At 60.5% G+C, this 12,903-nt stretch overlaps 2 non-coding genes across 2 annotated transcripts; both read left to right on the forward strand.

Annotated features, from left to right (window-relative positions):
• Nucleotides 1-5,664: 5,664 nt before the first annotated feature.
• On the forward strand, nucleotides 5,665-5,783 carry LOC131867376 (5S ribosomal RNA). Its single transcript, XR_009365934.1, has one exon. It is a non-coding gene; the product is annotated as a 5S ribosomal RNA (ribosomal RNA).
• A 5,915-nt stretch (nucleotides 5,784-11,698) lies between these two features.
• On the forward strand, nucleotides 11,699-11,817 carry LOC131867394 (5S ribosomal RNA). The gene has a single exon (XR_009365952.1). It is a non-coding gene; the product is annotated as a 5S ribosomal RNA (ribosomal RNA).
• Nucleotides 11,818-12,903: the final 1,086 nt, after the last annotated feature.

Consider the following 12,903-nt stretch of genomic DNA (forward strand, 5'->3'; position numbering starts at 1 on the left):
CCGCCTTCCTGTGCATGGCGGGCCATCAACATCAACTCGGTCATCGGACCCAAATTCCGCCTTTCTGCGCATGGCACGCCATCAACTCGGTCATCGGACCCAAATTCCGCCTTCCTGCGCATGGCAGGTCATCGGACACAAATTCAGACCTCGCCAATATGCCTACGTATCGAATCGGTCATCGGACCCAACTTCCGACTTCATCCATACTGTAGGGTCTTTGAGGTTGGCGCGGTGCGCTCAACCCGGGGAGTCGACCCATCGAAGCATACACCTCCCCTATATAAGCTATTTGTCCGATTCCCACACCTGTGTAGTTTGCACCTCTGACCAGGACATCGACCCCAACTTCCGAACTCGACTGCAACGACGACACCAGCGCCTTGGTGCGCACCTTGCGACGCACAGTCCCAACATTCGCCTTCCTGCACATGGCAGGTCATCGGACCCAAATTCCGACCTCGCGAGTATGCCTACATATCGAATCGGTCATCGGACACAACTTCCGACTTCATCCATACCGTAGGGTCTTTGAGGTTGGCGCGGTGCGCTCAACCCGGGGAGTCGACCCAACGAAGCATACACCTCCCCTATATAAGCTATTTGTCCGATTCCCACACCTGTGTAGTTTGCACCTCCGATCAGGACATCGACCCCAACTTCCGAACTCGCCTGCAACGACCGAACCAGCGCCTTGGTGCGCACCTTGCAACGCACAGTGCCAACATTCGCCTTCCTGCACATGGCAGGTCATCGGACCCAAATTCCGACCTCGCGAGTATGCCTACATATCGAATCGGTCATCGGACCCAACTTCCGACTTCATCCATACCGTAGGGTCTTTGAGGTTGGCGCGGTGCGCTCAACCCGGGGAGTCGACCCAACGAAGCATACACCTCCCCTATATAAGCTATTTGTCCGATTCCCACACCTGTGTAGCTTGCACCTCCGATCAGGACATCGACCCCAACTTCCGAACTCGACTAAAAAGACCGCACCAGCACCTTGGTGTGCACCTTGCAACGCACAGTGCCAACATTCGCCTTCCTGCACATGGCAGGTCATCGGACCCAAATTCCGACCTCATGAGCATACCTACTAATCGAATCGGTCATCGGACCCAACTTCCGACTTCATCCATACCGTAGGGTCTTTGAGGTTGGCGCGGTGCGCTCAACCTGGGGAGTCGACCCATCGAAGCATACACCTCCCCTATATAAGCTATTTGTCCGATTCCGACACCTGTGTAGTTTGCACCTCCGCTCAGGACATCGACCCCAACTTCCGAACTCGCCTGCAACGACCGAACCAGCGCCTTGGTGCGCACCAAAAGTGCGCACTTTTGGAGGGCACTTTTGTGCGCTCCAAAGGTGCGCACTTTTGGAGGGCACTTTTGTGCGCTCCAAAGGTGCGCACTTTTGGAGGGCACTTTTTGGAGGGCACTTTTGTGCGCTCCAAAGGTGCGCACTTTTGGAGGGCACTTTTTGGAGGGCACTTTTCTGCGCTCCAAAGGTGCGCACTTTTGGAGGGCACTTTTTGGAGGGCACTTTTCTGCGCTCCAAAGGTGCGCACTTTTGGAGGGCACTTTTTGGAGGGCACTTTTCTGCGCTCCAAAGGTGCGCACTTTTGGAGGGCACTTTTTGGAGGGCACTTTTCTGCGCTCCAAAGGTGCGCACTTTTGGAGGGCACTTTTGTGCACTCCAAAGGTGCACACTTTTGGAGGGCACTTTTTGGAGGGCACTTTTCTGCACTCCAAAGGTGCGCACTTTTGGAGGGCACTTTTTGGAGGGCACTTTTGTGCGCTCCAAAGGTGCGCACTTTTGGAGGGCACTTTTTGGAGGGCACTTTTGTGCGCTCCAAAGGTGCGCACTTTTGGAGGGCACTTTTGTGCACTCCAAAGGTGCGCACTTTTGGAGGGCACTTTTCCTGCGCTCCAAAGGTGCACACCTAGGTGAGCACCTTCGACCACACCTTGTAGCACACCAAACTCTGACTTTCGACTTCATCCGCAATGCAGGGTCTTTGAGGTTGGCGCAATGCGCACAACCAGGGGAGTCGACCCATCAAACCCAACACCTCCCCTATATAAGCTATTTGTCTGATTCTCATACATGCGTAGCCTGCAGGAGCAATTAGGACATCGACCCCAACTTTCGGCTTCTAAACGAAAACAAGGTCTTTGAGGTTGGTGTAATGCGAACAACTAGGGGAGTCAACCCATCAAACCCAACACCTCCCCTATATAAGCTATTTGTCTGATTCTCATACATGTGTAGTCTACAGGAGCAATTAGGACATCGACCCCAACTTTTGACTTCTTAACGAAAACAAGGTCTTTGAGGTTGACGTAATGCGCACAACCAGGGGAGTCGACCCATCAAACCCAACACCTCCCCTATATAAGCTATTTGTCCGATTCTCATACATGTGTAGCCTACAGGAGCCATTAGGACATTGACCCCAACTTTTGACTTCTTAACGAAAACAAGGTCTTTGAGGTTGGCGTAATGCGCACAACCAAGGGAGTTGACCCATCAAACCCAACACCTCCCCTATATAAGCTATTTGTCTGATTCTCATACATGTGTAGCCTGCAACAACGATTAGGACATCCACCCCAACTTCTGAATTCGTCTGCGTTGACCGCACCAAAGGTGCACGCCTTGGTGCTCACCAAAATCCGACTTCCGACTTCTTCTGCTATGCGGGGTCTTTGAGGTTGGCGCAGTGCGCACAACCAGGGGAGTCAACCCACCGAATGCAACACCTCCCCTATATAAGCTATTTGTCTGATTCTCATACATGCGTAGACTGCAGCAATGATTAGGACATCCACCCCAACTTTTGACTTCTTAAACAAGACAGGGTCTTTGAAGTTGGTGCAGTGCACACAACCAGGGGAGTCGACCCATCAAACGCAACACCTCCCCTATATAAAGCTATTTGTCCGATTCTCATACGTGTAGTCTGCAGCAGCGATTAGGACATCGACCCCAACTTCCGAATTCGTTTGCATTGACCGCACCAAAGGTGCACGCCTTGGTGTGCACCTTGGAGTGCACTTTGGTGCTCACCTCGGTGCACACTTTGGTGTGCACCTCGGTGTGCACCAAAGGTGCGCACCTTGGAGCACACCAAAGGTGTACACTTTGGAGCGCACCACATAGGGTCTTTGAGAGGTTGGCGCAGTGCGCACACCAAGGTGGGTGTTGAGGTGCGTGCCGAGGTGGGTGGGTGCTAGGGTGCGCTCCATGGTGGGTGCCAGGGTGGGTGCGTGCTAGGGTGGATTCCAAAGAGGGTCATAGGGTGGGTGCCAAGGTGGGTTGGTGATATAGTGGGTTCAAAGGTGGGTACTAGGGTGGGTTCCAAGGTGGGTCACAAGTTGGGTGCCAGGATGCGTGGGTGTTAGGTTGGGTGCCAAGGTGGGCTCCTGCGTGGGTGGGTGCTAGGGTGGGTTTCAAGGTGGACGCGAGGGCGGGTGCCAAGGTGGGTAACAAGTTGGGTGTTAGGATGGGTGAGTGCTAGAGTGGGTGCCAAGGTGGGTGGGTGCTAAGGTGGATGCCAAGGTGGTTCACAGGGTGGGTGGGTTCTAGGGTGAGTTCCAAGGTGGGTCACAGGTTTAGTGCTAGGGTGCGTGTCAAGGCGGGTGTCGAGGTGCCTGGGTGCTAGGGTGTGGATGCCAATGTGGGTCATAGGGTGGGTACTAGGGTGGGCTGCAATGTGGGTGCCAAGGTGGGTAACATGCTCGGTTGGTTCTAAATTGGGTGTCAGGGTGGGTGTGCACCCACCTTGCCCGAGGTGGGTGCCAAGGTGCCAGTGTGGGTGGGTGCTAAGGTGGATGCCAAGGTGGGTGAGAAGGTGGGTGATAGGTTGAGTGGTAGGATGGGTGGGTGCCAAGATGGGTCACAGGGTGGGTGCAAGGGTGGGTAGGTGCTAGGGTTGGTGTCAGGGTGGGTGGGTGCTAGGTTGGGTTCCAAGGTGGGTGCGAGGGTGAGTGTCAAGGTGGGTCACAGGTTAGGTGCTAGGATGGGTGAGTGCTAGGGTGCAAAGGTGCCAGGGTGGGTGCTAGGATGGGTCGATGCTAGGGTGAGTGGCAAGGTGGGTCCACAAGTGTCAAGGTGGGTGCCGAGGTGGGTGCCAACTTGGGTTCCAAGGTGGGTGCCAAGTGGGCGACTGCTATGGTGGATGCCAAGGTGGGTCACGGGGTGGGTGCCAAGTTGCTAGGTTGTGTTCCAAGGTGGGTGCCAACGTGGCTGCTAGGGTGCGTGGGTTAAAGGGTGTGTCACAACGTGGGTGCCAGGATGGGTGCGCACCCACACTGGCCAAGACGGGTGCAAGGTTGGGTTCCAAGCCCGGTCACAGGCTGGGTGCTAGGATGGGTGGGTGCCAAGGTGGGCACCAGGGTGGGTGCACCCACCCTGGCCAAGGTGGGTCACGGGGTGGGTCCTAGGGTGGGTAACAGGGTGGGTACTAAGGTGCGTGCCAAGGTGGGTCATGGGGTGGGTGCCAAGGTGGGCACCAGGGTGGGTGTGCACCAACCCTAGCCAGGGTAGGTCACGGGGTGGTTGTCGGGGTGGGCGTCAAGGAGCCAAGGTGGGTGGCAAGTAGCCAAGTTGCGTGCCAAGGTGGGTGTCGGGGTGGGTGCCAAGGATCCAAGGTGGGTGCCAAGGAACCAAGGTGGGTGTCTGGGTGGGTGCCGAGGTGGGAGCCAGGGTGGGTCCCAAGGTGAGTGCAAAGGTGGGTGCCAGGGTCAAGGTGAGTGCCAATGTGGGTTCCAAGGTGCCAGGGTCAGGGTGAGTGCCAATGTGGGTTCAAAGGTGCTAAGTTGGGTGCGAGGTTGGGTGCGAGGGTGGGTGGGTGCCAAGGTGTGCTAGGTGGAAGCCCGGGTGGGTCGGCATCCCATGGGTGTCGAGTTGGGTGCCTGATGGGTGCTTCTTGTCAAGTTTTAGTCGTCGGGACTCATTTCGAGCCTTAGAGGTCGTTTCTTGTCCGGTTGCCCTGTCTTCGACCTGGGAACCCAATTTTGGTCCTCGGGTCCCATTTTTTTTTGTCTCGCATCCCACTTTTGGCCTGTGGCCTTTTCGGGGTCGATTCTCGTTTTGGGCATCAGAGCATGTTTCTTCTCCTAAAACCCAATATTTGTTTATTAAGTCTCGGAACACATTTTTGTTCTCGTGGACCCATCATGGGTCTTGGAACGCATTTGTGGTCCTTGGGTCCCATTTTGCATCCCGAAACTTGTGTTTTGGTGCTTGATCCCTATTTTGGGTGCCCACCTTGCACCAAGTGCGCACCCGGGGCAAACCGAGCGCCTTGGTGCACCGGGGCAAGATCGAGCGTGCACCCGAGGCGCCCCGAACATGCACCAAGGTGCACTCGGCCCACATGTGAGCGCAGGTCGTTGCGCCCGAGGTGGTGTGTGGGCACCGCGTTGCAGACGGGACACTGCACGCACACGACGCCCCGTCCAGGTGCACGCACGTAGGCCGGGCCGGGTGCACACCCGACGCCCTAGCAAGGTGCGCGCACCCGGGCAGGGCTCACACTTGGCGAACGGGGCGCACTTCGCGAGGGAGGGTGTGCACCTCGACGGGGGTGGGTGGCCGGGGTGGATTCGCACGTGGGTCGCGGTTTGCTAAGTACACACTGCGACAAGCTCATAACGGGTGCGATCATACCAGCGTTAGTGCACCGGATCCCATCAGAACTCCGCAGTTAAGCGCGCTTGGGCCGGAGTAGTACTAGGATGGGTGACCTCCCGGGAAGTCCCGGTGTTGCACCCTTTCTTAGTTTTTCGCCGGGCGTCGCAATGCTATTTGAATAAACCTTTTGCCCGTTTGCGTTCTCGTCGGGGCCGGGCCGGGCCGGGGTGCGCTGCCCGCACTACCGCGCGCGCGGGGGCGACACCGAGCGCGCACCCGAGGCGCCCCGAGCACACAGGCCACGGTGCAACCCGGGCGTTGTGCGCGCACCCCGGTGCGCCCGAGGTGCTGCGCGCGCACCCAGGTGAAATCGGTGTGCACCTCGGCCAGTGCGCGCTCGGTCGAGTCGCGCACGTTGGCCAAGGTGCACGGTGATGTTTCTTACTCTAAGGTTCCGCACCAGACGCCCGGGACAGGTGAGCGAAGCTGGGCGGGGCCGGGTGCGCGGCCGGGGCAGGTGCACGCAGCTGGAGAGAGCTTTGGAGCACACCAGAGGTGCGCACCTTGGAGCACACTTCGGAGCGCACCAATGATGCGCTCCATTCAAAAGTTTCCTGAAAAGGCAAAAAAAGTTGAGATTATAGAATTTCCCACTTGAGAGATTGTAAAAAAAAAAAATTTAAAATGAAGGAAACGCGGGTGCCAAGGTGTGCGCGCCCGGGTGCGCAGCCCAGCCAAGGTGTGCGCACCAAGGCGCCCACCCTGGCGAAGGTGCACGCAAGGTGCGCACCCGAGGCAAACCGGACAATTAACCCAACTTTCGACTTCGCGCGCACCTGCGCACCTTGGAGCGCACTTCGGAGCGCTCCTTGTTGCGCACCAATCTTGGGCACCTCGGAGTGCACCATGGCGCCCACCAAGGTGCGCACCCGGGGCAAACCGAGCTCCGACTTCGTGCGCACCTTGGAGCGCACGAAAGGTGCGCACCATGGCGCCCACCAAGGTGCGCAGCCCAGCCAAGGCGTGCGCATCAAGGTGCGCACCCTGGCGAAGGTGCGCACCCGGGGCAAACCGAGCTCCGACTTCGTGCGCACCTTGGAGCGCACAAAGGGTGCGCAACCCAGCCAAGGTGTGCGCACCCCGGGCAAACCGAGCTCCGAATCGTGCGCACCTTGGAGCACACTTCGGAGCCCTCCTTGGTGCGCACCGATGTTGCGCACCTCGGAGCGCACCCGGGGAAAACAATGCAATTAACCCGACTTTCGACTTCGTGGGCACCTCGGAGCGCTCTCGGGTTCGCACCTCGGAGCACACCGAGGTGCGCACCTTTGATGCGCTGCCTTCACCAATTTCCAGAAAAGGCAAGAAAACATTGAGAAGGTGTGCGCACCGAGGTGCCCACCCTGGCGAAGGTGCACGCGAGGTGCGCACCCGGGGCAAACCGGGCTCCGACTTCGTGCACGCCATGCTGCGCACCTTGGAGGGCCATGGTGCGCACCTTGGAGCACACTTCGGAGCGCTCAATGGTGCCCAACCCAGCCAAGGTGCCCACCGCGGCGAAGGTGCACGCGAGGTGCGCACCCGGGGCAAACCGGGCTCCGACTTCGTGCACGCCGCACCTTGGAGCACACTTCGGAGCGCTCCTTGGTGCGCACCAGGGCGCGCAACCCAGCCGAGGTGCCCACCCCGGCGAAGGTGCACGCGGGGTGCGCACCCGGGGCAAACCGGGCTCCGACTTCGTGCACGCCATGGTGCCCACCGCGGCGAAGGTGCACGCGAGGTGCGCACCCGGGGCAAACCGGGCTCCGACTTCGTGCACGCCGCACCTTGGAGCACACTTCGGAGCGCTCCTTGGTGCGCACCAGGGCGCGCAACCCAGCCGAGGTGCCCACCCCGGCGAAGGTGCACGCGAGGTGCGCACCCGGGGCAAACCGGGCTCCGACTTCGTGCACGCCATGGTGCCCACCGCGGCGAAGGTGCACGCGAGGTGCGCACCCGGGGCAAACCGGGCTCCGACTTCGTGCACGCCGCACCTTGGAGCACACTTCGGAGCGCTCCTTGGTGCGCACCATGGTGCCCACCAGGGCGCGCAACCCCGCCGAAGGTGCACGCGAGGTGCGCACCCGGGGCAAACCGGGCTCCGACTTCGTGCACGCCGCACCTTGGAGCACACTTCGGAGCGCTCCTTGGTGCGCACCAGGGCGCGCAACCCCGCCGAAGGTGCACGCGAGGTGCGCACCCGGGGCAAACCGGGCTCCGACTTCGTGCACGCCATGGTGTGCACCAGGGTGCCCACCGCGGCGAAGGTGCGCACCCGGGGCAAACCGGGCTCCGACTTCGTGCACGCCGCACCTTGGAGCACACTTCGGAGCGCTCCTTGGTGCGCACCAGGGCGCGCAACCCAGCCGAGGTGCCCACCCCGGCGAAGGTGCACGCGAGGTGCGCACCCGGGGCAAACCGGGCTCCGACTTCGTGCACGCCATGGTGCCCACCGCGGCGAAGGTGCGCACCCGGGGCAAACCGGGCTAGGACTTCGTGCACGCCGCACCTTGGAGCACACTTCGGAGCGCTCCTTGGTGCGCACCATGGTGCCCACCAGGCCGCGCAACCCAGCCAAGGTGTGCGCACCAAGGTGCACGCGAGGTGCGCACCCGGGGCAAACCGGGGTCCGGCTTCGTGCACGCCGCACCTTGGAGCACACATCGGGGCGCTCCCGGGTTCGCACCGGCGTTGCGCACCGTGGTGGGCACCTCGGAGCGCACCGTGGTGGGCACCTCGGAGCACACCAAGGTGGGCAGCGAGGTGCGCACCTTTGATGCGATGCCTTCACTAATTTCCATAAAAGGCAAAAGAAAACGAGATTTTAAAATTTCCGTTTTGAAAGATAGTGAGAAAAAGGGAATGCTGGTGCCATCTTGAGCCCGCCCTGGTGCGCAGCCCAGCCAAGGTGTGCGCACCAAGGTGCCCACCCTGGCGAAGGTGCGCGCCCGGGCAATTAACCCAACTTCCAACTTCGCGCGCGCCAGGGTGGGAGCGCACCCAACAACCGGGCCTGGGAAGAGCCAATGCGAGAAACCCCACCAAACGCTCTGACAAAAAAAGAGGGGGCGCTCCAGTAACCCCGCTTCGGAGCGCACCCTGGGCAAACCCAGCCAGGGTGCCCACCCCGGCCAAGGTGCAGGCGAGGTGCGCACCCGGGGCAAACCGGGCTCCGACAACGTGCACGCCGCACCTTGGAGCACACTTCGTAGCGCTCCCGGGTGCGCACCTCAGAGCACACCAAGGTGGGCAGCGAGGTGCGCACCTTTGATGCGCTGCCTTCACTAATTTCCAGAAAAGGCAAAAAAAAGAGGAGATTTTAAAATTTCCGTTTTGAAAGATAGTGAAAAAAACGGAACGCGGGTGCCATCTTGAGCCCGCCCGGGTGCACAGCCCAGGTAAGGTGCCCACCCTGGCAAAGGTGCGCACCCGGGCAATTAACCCTACTTCCGACTTCGTGCGCGCCAGGGTGGCAACCGGGCCTGGGAAGAGCCAATGCGAGAAACCCCACCAAACGCTCCGACAAAAAAAGAGGCGGCGCTCCAATAACCCCGCTTCGGAGCGCAGCCGGGGCAAACCCAGCCAAGGTGCCCACCCCGACGAAGGTGCACGCGAGGTGCGCACCCGGGGCAAACCGGGCTCCGACAACGTGCACGCAGCACCTTGGAGCACACTTCGAAGCACTCCCGGGTGCCCACCGGCGTTGCGCACCGTGGTGGGCAGCGAGGTGCGCACCTTTGATGCGCTGCCTTCACTAATTTCCAGAAAAGGCAAAAAAAAATGAGATTTTAAAATTTCCGTTTTGAAAGATAGTGAAAAAAACGGAACGCGGGTGCCATCTTGAGCCCGCCCTGGTGCGCAGCCCAGGCAAGGCATGCGCACCAAGGTGCCCACCCGCGGTGCACGCCCGGGGCAAACCGGGCTCCGACTTCGTGCAGGCCGCACCTTGGAGCACACTTCGGAGCGCTCCTTGGTGCGCACCATGGTGCCCACCAGGGCGCACCCGGGGCAAACCGGGCTCCGACTTCGTGCACGCCGCACCTTGGAGCACACATCGGAGCGCTCCCAGGTTCGCACCAGCGTTGCGCACCTTTGATGCGCTGCCTTCACTAATTTCCAGAAAAGGCAAAAAAAAACGATATTTTAAAATTTCCGTTCTGAAAGATAGTGAAAAAAACGGAACGCGGGTGCCATCTTGAGCCCTTCCTGGTGCGCAGCCCAGGCAAGTTGTGCGCACCAAGGTGCCCACCCTGGCGGAGGTGCGCGCCCGGGGCAAACCGGGCTCCGACTTCGTGCACTGCATGGTGCCCACCAAGGCGCGCAACCCAGCCAAGGTGCCCACCGCAGCGAAGGTGCACGCGAGGTGCGCACCCGAGGTGCACACCCGGGGCAAACCGAGCTCCGACTTCGTGCACGCCGCACCTTGGAGCACACTTCAGAGCGCTCCTTGGTGCGCACCAGGGCGCGCAACCCAGCCAAGGTGCTCACCCCGGCGAAGGTGCACGCGAGGTGCGCACCCGGGGCAAGCCGGGCTCGGACTTCGTGCACGCCGCACCTTGGAGCACACATCGGAGCGCTCCCGGGTTCGCACCAGCATTGCGCACCTTTGATGCGCTGCCTTCACTAATTTCCAGAAAAGGCAAAAAAAAAAAAAAAACGAGATTTTAAAATTTCCGTTTTGAAAGATAGTGAAAAAAACGGAACGCGGGTGCCATCTTGAGCCCGCCCTGGTGTGCAGCCCAGGCAAGTTGTGCGCACCAAGGCACCCACCCTGGCCAAGGTGGGTCACGGGGTGGGTCCTAGGGTGGGTAACGGGGTGGGTACTAAGGTGCGTGCCAAGGTGGGTCATGGGGTGGGTGCCAAGGTGGGCACCAGGGTGGGTGTGCACCAACCCTAGCCAGGGTAGGTCACGGGGTGGTTGTCGGGGTGGGCGTCAAGGAGCCAAGGTGGGTGGCAAGTAGCCAAGTTGCGTGCCAAGGTGGGTGTCGGGGTGGGTGCCAAGGATCCAAGGTGGGTGCCAAGGAACCAAGGTGGGTGTCTGGGTGGGTGCCGAGGTGGGAGCCAGGGTGGGTCCCAAGGTGAGTGCAAAGGTGGGTGCCAGGGTCAAGGTGAGTGCCAATGTGGGTTCCAAGGTGCCAGGGTCAGGGTGAGTGCCAATGTGGGTTCAAAGGTGCTAAGTTGGGTGCGAGGTTGGGTGCGAGGGTGGGTGGGTGCCAAGGTGTGCTAGGTGGAAGCCCGGGTGGGTCGGCATCCCATGGGTGTCGAGTTGGGTGCCTGATGGGTGCTTCTTGTCAAGTTTTAGTCGTCGGGACTCATTTCGAGCCTTAGAGGTCGTTTCTTGTCCGGTTGCCCTGTCTTCGACCTGGGAACCCAATTTTGGTCCTCGGGTCCCATTTTTTTTTGTCTCGCATCCCACTTTTGGCCTGTGGCCTTTTCGGGGTCGATTCTCGTTTTGGGCATCAGAGCATGTTTCTTCTCCTAAAACCCAATATTTGTTTATTAAGTCTCGGAACACATTTTTGTTCTCGTGGACCCATCATGGGTCTTGGAACGCATTTGTGGTCCTTGGGTCCCATTTTGCATCCCGAAACTTGTGTTTTGGTGCTTGATCCCTATTTTGGGTGCCCACCTTGCACCAAGTGCGCACCCGGGGCAAACCGAGCGCCTTGGTGCACCGGGGCAAGATCGAGCGTGCACCCGAGGCGCCCCGAACATGCACCAAGGTGCACTCGGCCCACATGTGAGCGCAGGTCGTTGCGCCCGAGGTGGTGTGTGGGCACCGCGTTGCAGACGGGACACTGCACGCACACGACGCCCCGTCCAGGTGCACGCACGTAGGCCGGGCCGGGTGCACACCCGACGCCCTAGCAAGGTGCGCGCACCCGGGCAGGGCTCACACTTGGCGAACGGGGCGCACTTCGCGAGGGAGGGTGTGCACCTCGACGGGGGTGGGTGGCCGGGGTGGATTCGCACGTGGGTCGCGGTTTGCTAAGTACACACTGCGACAAGCTCATAACGGGTGCGATCATACCAGCGTTAGTGCACCGGATCCCATCAGAACTCCGCAGTTAAGCGCGCTTGGGCCGGAGTAGTACTGGGATGGGTGACCTCCCGGGAAGTCCCGGTGTTGCACCCTTTTTTAGTTTTTCGCCGGGCGTCGCAATGCTATTTGAATAAACCTTTTGCCCGTTTGCGTTCTCGTCGGGGCCGGGCCGGGCCGGGGTGCGCTGCCCGCACTACCGCGCGCGCGGGGGCGACACCGAGCGCGCACCCGAGGCGCCCCGAGCACACAGGCCACGGTGCAACCCGGGCGTTGTGCGCGCACCCCGGTGCGCCCGAGGTGCTGCGCGCGCACCCAGGTGAAATCGGTGTGCACCTCGGCCAGTGCGCGCTCGGTCGAGTCGCGCACGTTGGCCAAGGTGCACGGTGATGTTTCTTACTCTAAGGTTCCGCACCAGACGCCCGGGACAGGTGAGCGAAGCTGGGCGGGGCCGGGTGCGCGGCCGGGGCAGGTGCACGCAGCTGGAGAGAGCTTTGGAGCACACCAGAGGTGCGCACCTTGGAGCACACTTCGGAGCGCACCAATGATGCGCTCCATTCAAAAGTTTCCTGAAAAGGCAAAAAAAGTTGAGATTATAGAATTTCCCACTTGAGAGATTGTAAAAAAAAAAAATTTAAAATGAAGGAAACGCGGGTGCCAAGGTGTGCGCGCCCGGGTGCGCAGCCCAGCCAAGGTGTGCGCACCAAGGCGCCCACCCTGGCGAAGGTGCACGCAAGGTGCGCACCCGAGGCAAACCGGACAATTAACCCAACTTTCGACTTCGCGCGCACCTGCGCACCTTGGAGCGCACTTCGGAGCGCTCCTTGGTGCGCACCAATCTTGGGCACCTCGGAGTGCACCATGGCGCCCACCAAGGTGCGCACCCGGGGCAAACCGAGCTCCGACTTCGTGCGCACCTTGGAGCGCACGAAAGGTGCGCACCATGGCGCCCACCAAGGTGCGCAGCCCAGCCAAGGCGTGCGCATCAAGGTGCGCACCCTGGCGAAGGTGCGCACCCGGGGCAAACCGAGCTCCGACTTCGTGCGCACCTTGGAGCGCACAAAGGGTGCGCAACCCAGCCAAGGTGTGCGCACCCCGGGCAAACCGAGCTCCGAATCGTGCGCACCTTGGAGCACACTTCGGAGCCCTCCTTGGTGCGCACCGATGTTGCGCACCTCGGAG

Source organism: Cryptomeria japonica, unplaced genomic scaffold (genome assembly GCF_030272615.1).
Source record: "Cryptomeria japonica unplaced genomic scaffold, Sugi_1.0 HiC_scaffold_169, whole genome shotgun sequence".
Lineage (NCBI taxonomy): Eukaryota > Viridiplantae > Streptophyta > Pinopsida > Cupressales > Cupressaceae > Cryptomeria > Cryptomeria japonica.